This window comes from Staurois parvus, unplaced genomic scaffold (assembly GCF_062004578.1).
Source record: "Staurois parvus isolate SC_StPar_1 unplaced genomic scaffold, SC_StPar_1.0 ptg000490l, whole genome shotgun sequence".
Taxonomy (NCBI): domain Eukaryota; kingdom Metazoa; phylum Chordata; class Amphibia; order Anura; family Ranidae; genus Staurois; species Staurois parvus.
Genome location: NW_028318286.1, coordinates 889,731 through 902,401, shown reverse-complemented (window position 1 = coordinate 902,401; position 12,671 = coordinate 889,731).

Sequence of the window (12,671 nt, the reverse complement as noted above, 5' to 3'; positions counted from 1 at the left end):
CGTAAAGGGTCGCAAATTTGAACTATAAATCTGGACAACGCGTTTCGGGAGATCACAGCTTCCCTCATCAGGGGCCATAGAGGAAAATGGTGAGTGAGTAAAACACGGCTGCTGGATCAAGAATGAGGGGAGACTGGGGACTCGAATGTTGGCTACGTTCCAGTTGGCAAAACGTCACTTTTTGGGTGGCCTGGCCTTTGGGATGTATTTCTCCTTTAAGAGTGGAAAAGCAGCTCCCAGCTAGAAGATGGACTATGTGAGGGAAGCACAGGCTGCGTTGTTCCATCATACCACTAGGGGGCAGAAGATCCCAACGAACTGATGGCCATTTCAGGGTGAAGTCGTCTAGCCTGTGTTCTGAAAGACAGCGGCGGCGTGTAAAGGGTGAAGTGAGTCAGCCGGAGCAGATGGGACCCCCAACCGACGAGGTGCTGACAGCTATGTTACCCCCACATTTCATGTTCCTGACCTGTGCCGGCTGCCCCATCTTGTGTTAAACAGTCTCCCGTTCTCTTTGTGTTGCTTCCGTTGTGTGAAATCCCCGGTGTTCCTGCCAGTCCCTCTGCTTTCAAACTGACCACACTAGGCATAGAAACACAACCATCTCAGCGTGGTCAGTTTTCTAGATGTGATGGGAGAACACTCTGCCTGTCCTCCAGTGATCAGACTTGTGCTGACATGTCCCTCTGCACAGCTATTCCCTGGGAAGGATCAGTGTATCGCGGCTTCTCTGCCTCCTACTGACACTCCCCCCTGCACAGCCATTCACTGGGAAGATCAGTATGCTGCCGTTTCTCCACCTCCTGCTGACACGCACCCCTGCACAGCCATTCACTGGGAAGATCAGTATGCTGCTGTTTCTCCACCTCCTGCTGACACGCACCCCTGCACAGCCATTCACTGGGAAGATCAGTATACTGCTGTTTCTCCACCTCCTGCTGACACCCCTTCTGCACATCCATTCACTGGGAAGATCAGTATACTGATATTTCTCCACCTCCTGCTGACACCCCCCCCCACACACACACAGTTATTCACCGAGAACATTAGTATACTGTTGCTTCTCCATCTCCTTCTGACCCCCCCCCCCCCTCCTGCACAGCCATTCAGTGGAAAGATCAGTATAGAGCTGTTTCACCACCTTCTGCTGACACACAGCCATTCACTGGGAAGATCAGTGTGCTGTAGTTTCTCAACCTCCTGCTGACACTCCCTCTTGCACAGCCATTAACTTGGAAGATCAGTATACTGTTGCTTCTCCACCTCCTGCTGACACCCCCCCTGCACAGTCATTCACTGGGAAGATCAGTGTACTGCTGCTTCTCTGCCTCCTGCACAGTCATTCACTGGGAAGATCAGTGTACTGCTGCTTCTCTACCTCCTGATGACACTCCCTGCTGCACAGCCATTCTCTGGGAAGATCAGTGTACTGCTGCTTCTCTGCCTCCTGCACAGTCATTCACTGGGAAGATCAGCATACTGCTGCTTCTCTGCCTCCTGATGACACTCCCTGCTGCACAGTCATTCACTGGGAAGATCAGTGTACTGCTGTAACACTCCCAGCTCCCTACGCCTGTTATGCAGCTGCTAAGACAGATAATGTATGGGGTGTTTTAGAAGGTGAGGGTTCCCATATACTTGGACATCTGTCCCCCCCCCCACCCCCACATTCACCTGCCAATCTGCAGATGTAAATTTGGAATATTGTGGATTAGGTCATGTGACCTATCATCAACTGCCACTCTGGACTTTATTTAAAGTATGATGGAAAAAAAAAAAATGAGGCGAGCCAAGGTCACCTTGATTGTAATCATTGCCTGTAAACCCAGCTGACTGCCCGCCTTTTTCTGCTGCTCCTCCTGCCTCACTGACCAATAAGGAGAGTTCAGGAAAAAGGAGTGGGCGGGGCCAAGTAAACACAGAATCCCCTGTTCTACTCACATTCACAGATGTTACAAAAGCGGGTCATGTGACCGACTGCCGAGGCAGGAAACCGCATGATCTGCTCTGTGTCCGTATGGGAACACTGTCACCGATTCCTCCCATGGGGAACACAGCTCAGATCTTGTATATCTGAAGGACGGGTCCTCAGGGGCGGGACCATAAACCCGAAGTTTCAGAAACACGCTGGTCCCTCCCCCCATCCCCGGAGAAATGCGTTACCACGTATATGTAGAAAGATTTCTGAATTCCAAGCAAGGGAAAGCCATAGAGGCCTCCAGCAAATGTTGTGTGAGGGGTTATTTGCAGGACCGCGACAGGCTGGCGCGGGAGGCGGGGCATCAGATACGTTTAGTGAATTATACAGACATAGAAGTGTGACAGGCACAGAGGATTGCAGGTTTCACAAGATTTGCAATGCAATGCGTCACAGAAGGCTGCAGAACAACTTGACAATCAAACATTGCTCAGCATGCAGGCTCACAAATGACCATCTGGGCCCCATCGCCGCAGCAAGCCAAAATCAGACCATGCCAGGGGCGGACTGACAACTCATGGGGCCCTCGGGCAATAGGGGATCATGGGGCCCCTGTGTCCTCACCCACACTCAAAACACACCCAAAAAAGCCTATGAACGGTACCAGGGCATCACATGGGGCCCCCTACTGACCCCCGGCCCTCGGGCAGTGCCCGAATGGTCAGTCCGCCCTGGACCACGCCCCTTTTACTGCCCATTATTTTCCCCCATCACCACCAACATCGAGCCCTGATGAAGGGGATTTGTGAACCCCCGAAACATGTTGGCTTTGTCTTCCATAAAGCTGTGCTGATGTTGTGAATTCGAGGGGCTCCCACATTTTACATTTTGGGGTGCTCACAGGGGTAGAACCACTTCATCATGGGGGTCCACCAACACCTCCTATGGACCATTCTACACTTCCAAGGCAGGCATCCATCTTATGAATTACTTTTGGAAACGTTTTTGTACTTTGGGGAAAAAAAAAAAAGTCTGTAGTGGGCGTGGTTGGGACTTTTTCGCACCAAACAGGTGTTCCCAGACCTCCAACTGGGGTGGGCCTACTGGTCCTCGAATCAAACGTGAAGCACAGAGCAAATGAGAACTCTCTACCCGGTTCAAGCCCAAATGTAACTAAAAACTATTTCCGATGGAGCAAAAAGAAAGAAACAAATTATATCCGGACTGAACGTCTCATGATGGAACAAATGTGACCCACGAGCCACTACAGCAGCAAGGAGCCTCTGACAACCATTGGTACAAGTTGCCGGCTTTTCCATAAAGCCTGCGGAATCGCCCAGAACATCCCGCGGCGCCGCATATAAATTCATATTAATAAGTCGGATATTCTGATTTACCCGGATAAATGAAATGCGGATCACAGCGGCACAAACAAGGTGCGGGAAACAGCGGCACAAACAAGGTGCGGGAAACAGCGGCACAAACAAGGTGCGGGAAACAGCGGCACAAACAAGGTGCGGGAAACAGCGGCACAAACAAGGTGCGGGAAACAGCGGCACAAACAAGGTGCGGGAAACAGCGGCACAAACAAGGTGCGGGAAACAGCGGCACAAACAAGGTGCGGGAAACAGCGGCACAAACAAGGTGCGGGAAACAGCGGATTCTACTCCCGGGAGACCATTTCATCACTTGGGAACGACGGGCGACTTGGCGCACGGATACTGTTGCTAGGTAACCGCATCACCCGGGTACCAGGTGCCTTCGTAGAAGATAAAGAGATGTCTACGGTGTTTGCTGGGATAGGTCTGGATAAAAGGCTGCCATGAACTAAAAGTCCCAGCATGCCCCACACCATGGTGCAAAGACGTGGAGTCAATTCATGTCATACGCGTCAGTTGCCTAATCACCGATCTGTCCAATTTCATCGCCATGACGGGTCATAGAGCCAGAAATGATACAATGTGCTCTCTATATTCAATGTACAGTGTATTTATTATTTTATTATTTTTATAGAATTTTATTAATATTAAAATTATATTTAATGTACAAAGTAATTATTATTATTTTTTTATTTTCAATTGCTCATTATTATTGATTGTTCAATATATTTATTATTATATTTCATATAAAAAGGGATTTAATATTTTCTTTATTGTATTTATCACTATTATTACTTATTATTCAACAACGGATTTATTATTTATTATATGTATTATACGCTGAATGTATTATTTAATTATTATTATTATTATTATTATTATTAATAATCTTCAACAATGGATTTATTATTTATTATATGTATTATACGCTGAATGTATTAATTATTATTATTATTATTATTATTATTATTAATAATCTTCAACAACGGATTTATTATTTATTATATGTATTATACGCTGAATGTATTATTTAATTATTATTATTATTATTATTAATAATCTTCAACAATGGATTTATTATTTATTATATGTATTATATGCTGAATGTATTAATTATTATTATTATTATTATTATTATTATTATTAATAATCTTCAACAACGGATTTATTATTTATTATATGTATTATACGCTGAATGTATTAATTATTATTATTATTATTATTATTATTATTAATAATCTTCAACAACGGATTTATTATTTATTATATGTATTATACGCTGAATGTATTATTTAATTATTATTATTATTATTATTATTATTAATAATAATCTTCAACAATGGATTTATTATTTTATTACTTCTATTTATTATTATTATTATTATTATTTATTCAACAATGCAGTTATTTAGTATTATCATTTTTCAGCAATGGATTTATGATGCTTATAGTATATTTAATAGACAATAGCTTTATTTTATTATTATTTTTAAGAATTCTATTTATTACCATTATTATTTATTATTTATTATTCAACAATGGATGTTTATTATATTATATTTATTATACGATGGATGTATTATTTATTTCAATTATTTATTTTTTATTATTATTATTATTATTATTCAACGATGGATTTATTATCATCTATTTAGCAATGTAGTTATTATTTATTACATTTAATACAAAAGGTATTTATTATTTTATTGATTATTAATGTTGATTATTGAACAACGTATTTATTTTGTAGGATGAAGCGTGAACACGCACACACGGTGCTCCTTTGGCATGTTTTGCTCCATTATTTTCTGACACGCAGGAGTCACACGGAGACGATGTCATGGAAGAGAAGCGTCCGTGTGCCCCTCTGCGCCGGGAGCGCGATAATTGCTATAAGTGGATCCTACGCACAGAGCAACTGATGGTCCTAGAAACGAGGGGCCCCGAGGGCCGATCGTCGTCTCCTGAGCCGCATCCTGGGCCTTTTAGTGACTGACTGCAGGACGAACAACACGATTTATAATAGAAACAGAAATCTGTATAAAGGAGAGACCTGCGGGGCGGCCTGTGTTTAGTATTCGGCCACACTGGTCAGCTGCTTGGGGCGCAGGAGCTGCAGCAAGCCAGATGCAATCCTTCCAGGGAACTGAGTACTGTACCCAGCTGGCCCCTCCCACCAGCCGTGATCTGCCTGCATTGCGTAGAGAAGCACAGAGACCCAGTGATGACATCATCAGTATGGTGGTGAGGAATCCGCTGACATCCCCGAGGAAGCACGGAAAACCTGCTCCACGGAGAACGAATAAACTCATAGTGGTCAGAGTCGGTCTTTAGGTTTACAGACAGGTGGGGGATGGGGGGGGATATTGGGGGGTCATGTGATCGAGGCACAGTGACTGATTGGTTATAGAAGGAGGGCAGAGAGTCCAGAGGAAGCGCAGAGTAAACTTTCCCCCACTTCCTGCACTGGAGGGTGAAGGTGAGTGGGGGAGGGTCCAGAGAACTCTGACACCATAACAGCCACCCCCCCCCCCACCTGCTGACCACATGTACAGGGCCTGATAACCCTGCTGGGGGGGGCAGGTGACCCTGTACGTCTGGGGCACAATTCTGCATGGAAAGCACAAGTTTCCCCGGCCTGTATCATGCCATCTCTGCATCCCCCCCCCCCCCCATCAATATTTCATTTATTTCCTACCTTGTTTTAGAACCTGTGATGTCATCACTGGGTCTCTGTGCTTCTCTATGCAATTCAGGCAGAGCAATAGGGACAAGGAGCCTGGGATGAACATGCCAAATTGCGCCAACCACGATGTATAAGCATTATGTGTCAGCAAATCTCTACCCCCCCCCCCCAAAAAAAAAAACGTAAGCACTAAACTGCATGCTTACCCCCCAAGTATAAATTCCCCCTCCCAGTACAAATCCACCTCACTGCTGAAATCCTCCCTCCCTGCACAAATCTTTGTCCGCCCCCCAGCTCAAATCCTCTCTCTCCCAAGATCTTCTCAGCCCATTTTATATTTCAAATCCTCCCCCCCCTAAACAAAATAAAAATAAAATCCCCCTCCTATAACAAATCCTCTACCCCAAAACTTCCCCCAATTTTATAGCACAAACTCAAATTCCCCATACTAGCACAAATTCCCCCCCCCCCAAAACAAAAACAAAAAAAACTCCCCCTCCTATCACAAATCCCCCTCCTAGCACATCACCCCAAATTTCCCCTCCTAGAACAATTCTTACCCCCTGCCAACCCCCAGATTCTCCCTCCCAGCACAAATCCCCCCCCCCACCAATCTCCTCGCGATGCCCCCTCACATGATGGTACAGCGCCCAGGGCAGCCGCCCCTCCTGCCTGCCCCTTGTCCCGCCCTTCTTGCCCCCCCCCCTTGTCCGGCCCCTCCTGCCTGCCCCTTGTCCCGCCTCTCCTGCCCTCCCTGTGTCCCACCCCTTGTCCCGCCCCTTGTGACAGGCCATCCTCCTGATCCTGCACCCAGTACAACACAGACAGGGCAAATCATCTGTAAGACTGGCCAGCGACTGTCTCCTAGTCTGACACCACAGCTACAGGGGTGACACCTCCTTCTCTGCTACCAGTTGTCACGTTCCCGCCCACAGCCTGCTGATTGGACCATCAGACTGATGAAACCGGCTCTGGGCTCCTCCCTCCTGAAAGCACGTTCACTGTGTCAGACTGACAGCACTGTACTCTCAGCGGAGCCTCTCGCAGTGCGCATGGCAGCTTTGTGGTGGGGTAGCTGATATAAATACAGATCTGAGGGGCTCATATTAGCTGTATGGGAACCCCTCCCCCCTCAGGGTTGTACTACTAATAGCTGCTCTGCTGGTTTCAGATTGACCTGCTGGAGCTGACCAATGAAGGCCGCGCTGACATTCTACATACACCTGGTATACGGTATATACTGTGCTCTACAGATAGATCACATTTCCTCTTTTCCTCCCAATGCTGCTGCAGAAGATCCCCTGAAATCTGAAGAATGGCAATCTGGTGCCCCCCCCCACCTCACACACACACTTCTTCCCATACAGCCTGATAGAAATTTCAGAGGGTCTGCAGAGACATAAACGGACAGGTTACAACAGTAGAAGAAACTTGTGTGTCTAATGATCTGCGGTCACCAGAGCTCATGACGCTGTGCAGGCGATTTTCCACTGCTGATTACTCGGCAGTTGCAGAATGGCGGGCTGGTTCATGCAGAGAGGGGAAGTCACGCGTGTGCTGGGCATTGCTCTCCACCCGTTACACGTCTCATGTACCTGGAATGTCTGTAATGATTGTATGGGATCGGTGCCGCCCAGAAAACTAACACTGCGATTTCTGAGTCTGCAGGCATTTCTGTGGACTTTGAATCCTCTCCTGACACATGCCTGACCTCTGTGTGCTTACCACCCCCCCCAGCCTGTGTGCCTGACCCTCGGAACCCAGACAGGGCCCTGCGTCCTGCCTACTCTCTCATCTCAGCTGCCAGCCTGATCTCTTCAGCTGGTGTGCGGGAGAAGATCGGGACACTACAGGCAAGCACAGAGCAGAGCGCTTTCACATCCATCCATCCACAATACATGGCAGCTTCCCAGGCCTCGGGTGTGGAGGCTGCATTCGTTTTCTCCGTTCCTTTCATGATCACCCGGTGATCCTGCCAACACCACACTTCCTGTCCGAAGGTGACAACGCTCAGTGTGCTGCATCTATGGAGAAGCCAAGTTGTCACTCTAGGGTAGGAAGTATATTAAGACTACAAACCCCCCCACCCTCATTAAATAGGGGGAGGTGTTTTGTAGTTCACTTAGCAGCACACTGTACATACATTACACACCGGCAGGCACGCTTCTACCCCTTGATCACCCCAGGTGCCCACATGGAAGAAAAATATATCTGAAATATATTTTAAAAATATTCTTCACAAATATATTGACATATTTTTGAAATGCTACAATTTTGGCCATATTCAATATATTTCAATAAAAAAAATATATATATATACTGCATATTGAAATGCTTTTTATTACAAAATATATGAAAAATATTTTTAAAAATAGATTTCAAATATACTGTATGTCTTTAAAAATATATTTAATCTACATTTTTGAAATGCATTTAGAAATATATGTAAAAATGACTTTTTTATATGTTAAAAAAAAAAAAATCGGAAGAATATATTTAAAAAAATATATATATTTAAATACATATTTTTAAAATATATTTTTCAGATTTTTTTAACATATAAAAAAGTAATTGTAACATATTTTTACATATATTTCTAAATGCATTTCAAAAATGTAGATTAAATATATTTTTAAAGACATATGGTATATTTGAAATCTATTTTTAAAAATATTTTTCACATATTTTGTAATAAAAACATACAGTATATATATACACACACACTGCATGTTGAAATTACAAAATATATGAAAAATAAACTGTATGTCTTTAAAAATACAAATCTACATTTTTGGAATATATTTATACCTATATGTTAAAATGACTTTTTATATGTTAAAAAAAGAGCTGAAGAATATATTTTAAAAAATATATATTTTTTAAATATATTCTTCAGATTTAACATATAAAAAAGTAATTGTAACCTATATTTTTACATATATTTGTAAACGCATTTCAAAAATGTAGATTCAATGTATTTGTAAAGACATGCAGTATATCTGAAATGTATTTGTAAAAACATTTTTCGTATATTCTGTAATAAAAACTTACAGTATATATATATATATATACACACACATATCATACAGTATATACAGTGAAGGAAATGCGTATTTGCTCCCCGGCTGACGTTGAATGTTCGCCCCTCACACAGAAACGATCGGTGTAACAATGGAATGTTCGCCCCTCACACAGAAACGATCGGTCTAACAATGGAATGTTCGCCCCTCACACAGAAACGATCGGTCTAACAATGGAATGTTCGCCCCTCACACAGAAACGATCGGTCTAACAATGGAATGTTCGCCCCTCACACAGAAACGATCGGTCTAACAATGGAATGTTCGGTGTAACACTGAGAGACAGAATACAACAACAAATTCAGCAGAAATGCGTCTAACAAATGATGCACTAATTTGCATGTTCATGAGGGAAATAAGGATTTGATCCCCTTCACAAAACATGACTTAGTACTTGGTGGCAAATCCCTTGTTGGCAGTCACAGAGGTCAGACGTTTCCTGGAGTTGGCCCCCAGGTTCGCACACATCTCAGGAGGGATTTTGGCCCACTCCTCTTGGCAGATCCTCTCCAAGTCATTAAGGTTTGGTGGCTGACATTTGGCAACTCGAACTTTCAGCTCCCTCCACAGATCTTCAATCGGATGAAGGTCTGCAGACTGGCTAGGCCACTCCAGGACCTTAATGTGCCTCTTCTTGAGCCGCTCCTTTGTTGCCTTGGCCGTGTGTTTTGGGTCATTGTCATGCTGGAACACCCATCCACCACCCATTTTCAATGCCCTGGCTGAGAGAAGAAGGTTCTCACCCAAGATTTGACGGTACATTACCCCGTCCATCGTCTCTTTGATGCGGTGCAGGTGTTCTGTCCCCTTATCAGAAAAACACCCCCAAAGCAGAATGTTTCCACCACCATGTTTCACAGTTGGGATGGTGTTCTTGGGGTCATAGGCAGCATTCCTCCTCCTCCAAACACGGCGAGTTGAGTTGATGCCAAAGAGCTGGATTTTGGTCTCCTCTGACCACAACACTTCCCACCAGTCCTCCTCGGCATCATTCAGATGTTCAGTGGCAGACTTCAGACGGGCCTGGACATGTGCTTTCTTGAGCAGAGGGACCGTGCGGGCACTGCAGGATTTCAGTCCTTGTCGGCGTAGTGTGTTACCAATTGTTTTCTTGGTGACTGTGGTCCCAGCTGCCTGGAGATCATTGACAAGATCCTCACATGTAGTTCTGGGATGATTCCTCACTGTTCTCATGATCATTGACACTCCACGAGGTGAGATCTTGCATGGTGCACCAGACCTAGGGAGACTGACACTTGTTTTGTGTTTCTTCCATTTGTGAATGATTGCACCAACTGTTGTCACCTTCTCACCAAGCTGCTTGGCCATAGTTTGGTAGCCCAGTCCAGCCTTGTGTAGGTCTACCATCTTGTCCCTGACACCCTTGGACAGCTCTTTGGTCTTTGCCATGGTGGAGAGTTTGGAATCTGATGGTTTGATTGCTCCTGTGGACAGGTGTTTGTTATACAGGTAACACAATGAGATTAGCAGCACTCCCTTTAAGAGACTGCTTCTAATCTCAGCTTGTTACCTGTATGAAAGACACCTGGGAGCCAGAAATCCTGCTGAATGATAGGTGATCAAATCCTTCTTTCCCTCATGAACATGCAGATCCGTCATCATTTGTTAGACGCATTTCTGCTGAATTTGTTGTTGTATTCTGTCTCTCAGTGTTACACCGAACATTCCATTGTTAGACCGATCATTTCTGTGTGAGGGGCGAACATTCCATTGTTAGACCGATCATTTCTCTGTGAGGGGCGATCATTCAGCATCAGCCGGGGAGCAAATACGCATTTCCTTCACTGTAGAGAATATATATATATATTGAAGTATATAGAATACGGCCAAAATTGTAGCATTTCAAATATATTTTTCTTCCTGTGGGTGTTAACACTTCCCAGCCAGTGGCAGTGATTCGAATTAGCACTCATCAGTGTATTAGTGTCACTGGGGATGTCAGTGGCAGTTAGTCCCCCCCCCCAGTGTCAGATTGCCCGCCGCGTCACAGTCCCCACATAAGTTGCTGATCACCGCCATTACTAGTATGAAAAAAAAAAATCCAATATATTCACCAGAGTGTTTAGACGCTACAATCAGGGGCGGACTGACCATTTGGAAACTCGGCACTGCCCGAGGGCCCGGGGTCAGTAGGGGGCCCCATGAGATGCCCCTGGTACCTTTTTCATAGGCTTTTTTGAGTTTGGGCAAGGACACAGGGGCCCCATGATCCCCTATTGCCCGGGGGCCCCATAAGTTGTCAGACCGCCCCTGGCTACAACATTTATACAACAAATCAATATACACTCATTGGAATTTTGTTTTTTTAACCAATGACATGGAGCAGATTTTTGGCCACAATTTATGAAGAAATTTGATTTTTTTTTTATTGGAAATGTTTTAGAGCAGCAAGTAAAAAAGTTTTTTCAACATTTTCGTTTTTATGGCAAAAAATAACACCCCCCCCCCCGCGGTGATCAAACACCACCAAAAAAAGCTCTGTGTAAAAAAAATAACGATATAAATGTCATCTGGGGACAGTGTTGCACGACCGCGCAATTACCAGTTAAAGTAGCGCAGTGCTGACAACTTGGATGGTGACAACTCCCGGCCTGTCAGTCTGGAAGGAATTTACAAAGACAAGGCCCGCCTCTCAGCATACGGATTCTTCATGGGTCACTCTACACAAAAGGGATATTCTAGTTGTAGGTGGAGCCCAGTGGGCGGAGTCAGCTCCCTTCTGATGGATCTGGCGTGTTCCAGCATTACGTTTCCCCCTCTATAATTCTCAGTTCTGATCCTGTGTACCCGGGAGATTGGGGGGTTCATTCTACTGATCCGGTGTGTCAGTGAGTGTCAGAGAATGGTGTCAGCGAGTAGTGTGTCAGAGAATGGTGTCAGCGAGTAGTGTGTCAGTGAGTGGTGTCAGCGAGCAGTGTGTCAGTGAGTGGTGTCAGTGATCGGTGTGTCAGTGAACAGGGTGTCAGTGGGTGGTGTCAGTGAGCAGTGTGTCAGTGAGAAGGGTGTCAGTGAGTGGTGTCAGTGGGTGGTGTCAGTGAGCAGGGTGTCATTGAGCAGTGTGTCAGTGAACAGTGTGTCAGTGGGTGGTGTCAGTGATCAATGTGTCAGTGAACAGGGTGTCAGTGGGTGGTGGCAGGGTGTCAGTGAGCAGGGTGTCAGTGGTGGTGTCAGTGAGCAGGGTGTCAGTGGGTGGTGTCAGTGAGCAGGGTGTCCGTGAGCAGGGTGTCAGTGGTGGTGTCAGTGAGCAGGGTGTCAGTGGGTGGTGTCAGTGATCAGTGTGTCAGTGAGCAGGGTGTCAGTGAGCAGGGTGTCAGTGAGCAGGGTGTCAGTGAGCAGTGTGTCAGTGAACAGGGTGTCAGTGGGTGGTGTCAGTGTGTCAGTGAGCAGGGTGTCAGTGGTGGTGTCAGTGAGCAGGGTGTCAGTGAGCAGTGTGTCAGTGAACAGGGTGTCAGTGGGTGGTGTCAGTGAGCAGGGTGTCAGTGGTGGTGTCAGTGAGCAGGGTGTCAGTGAGCAGTGTGTCAGTGAACAGGGTGTCAGTGGGTGGTGTCAGTGTGTCAGTGAGCAGGGTGTCAGTGGTGGTGTCAGTG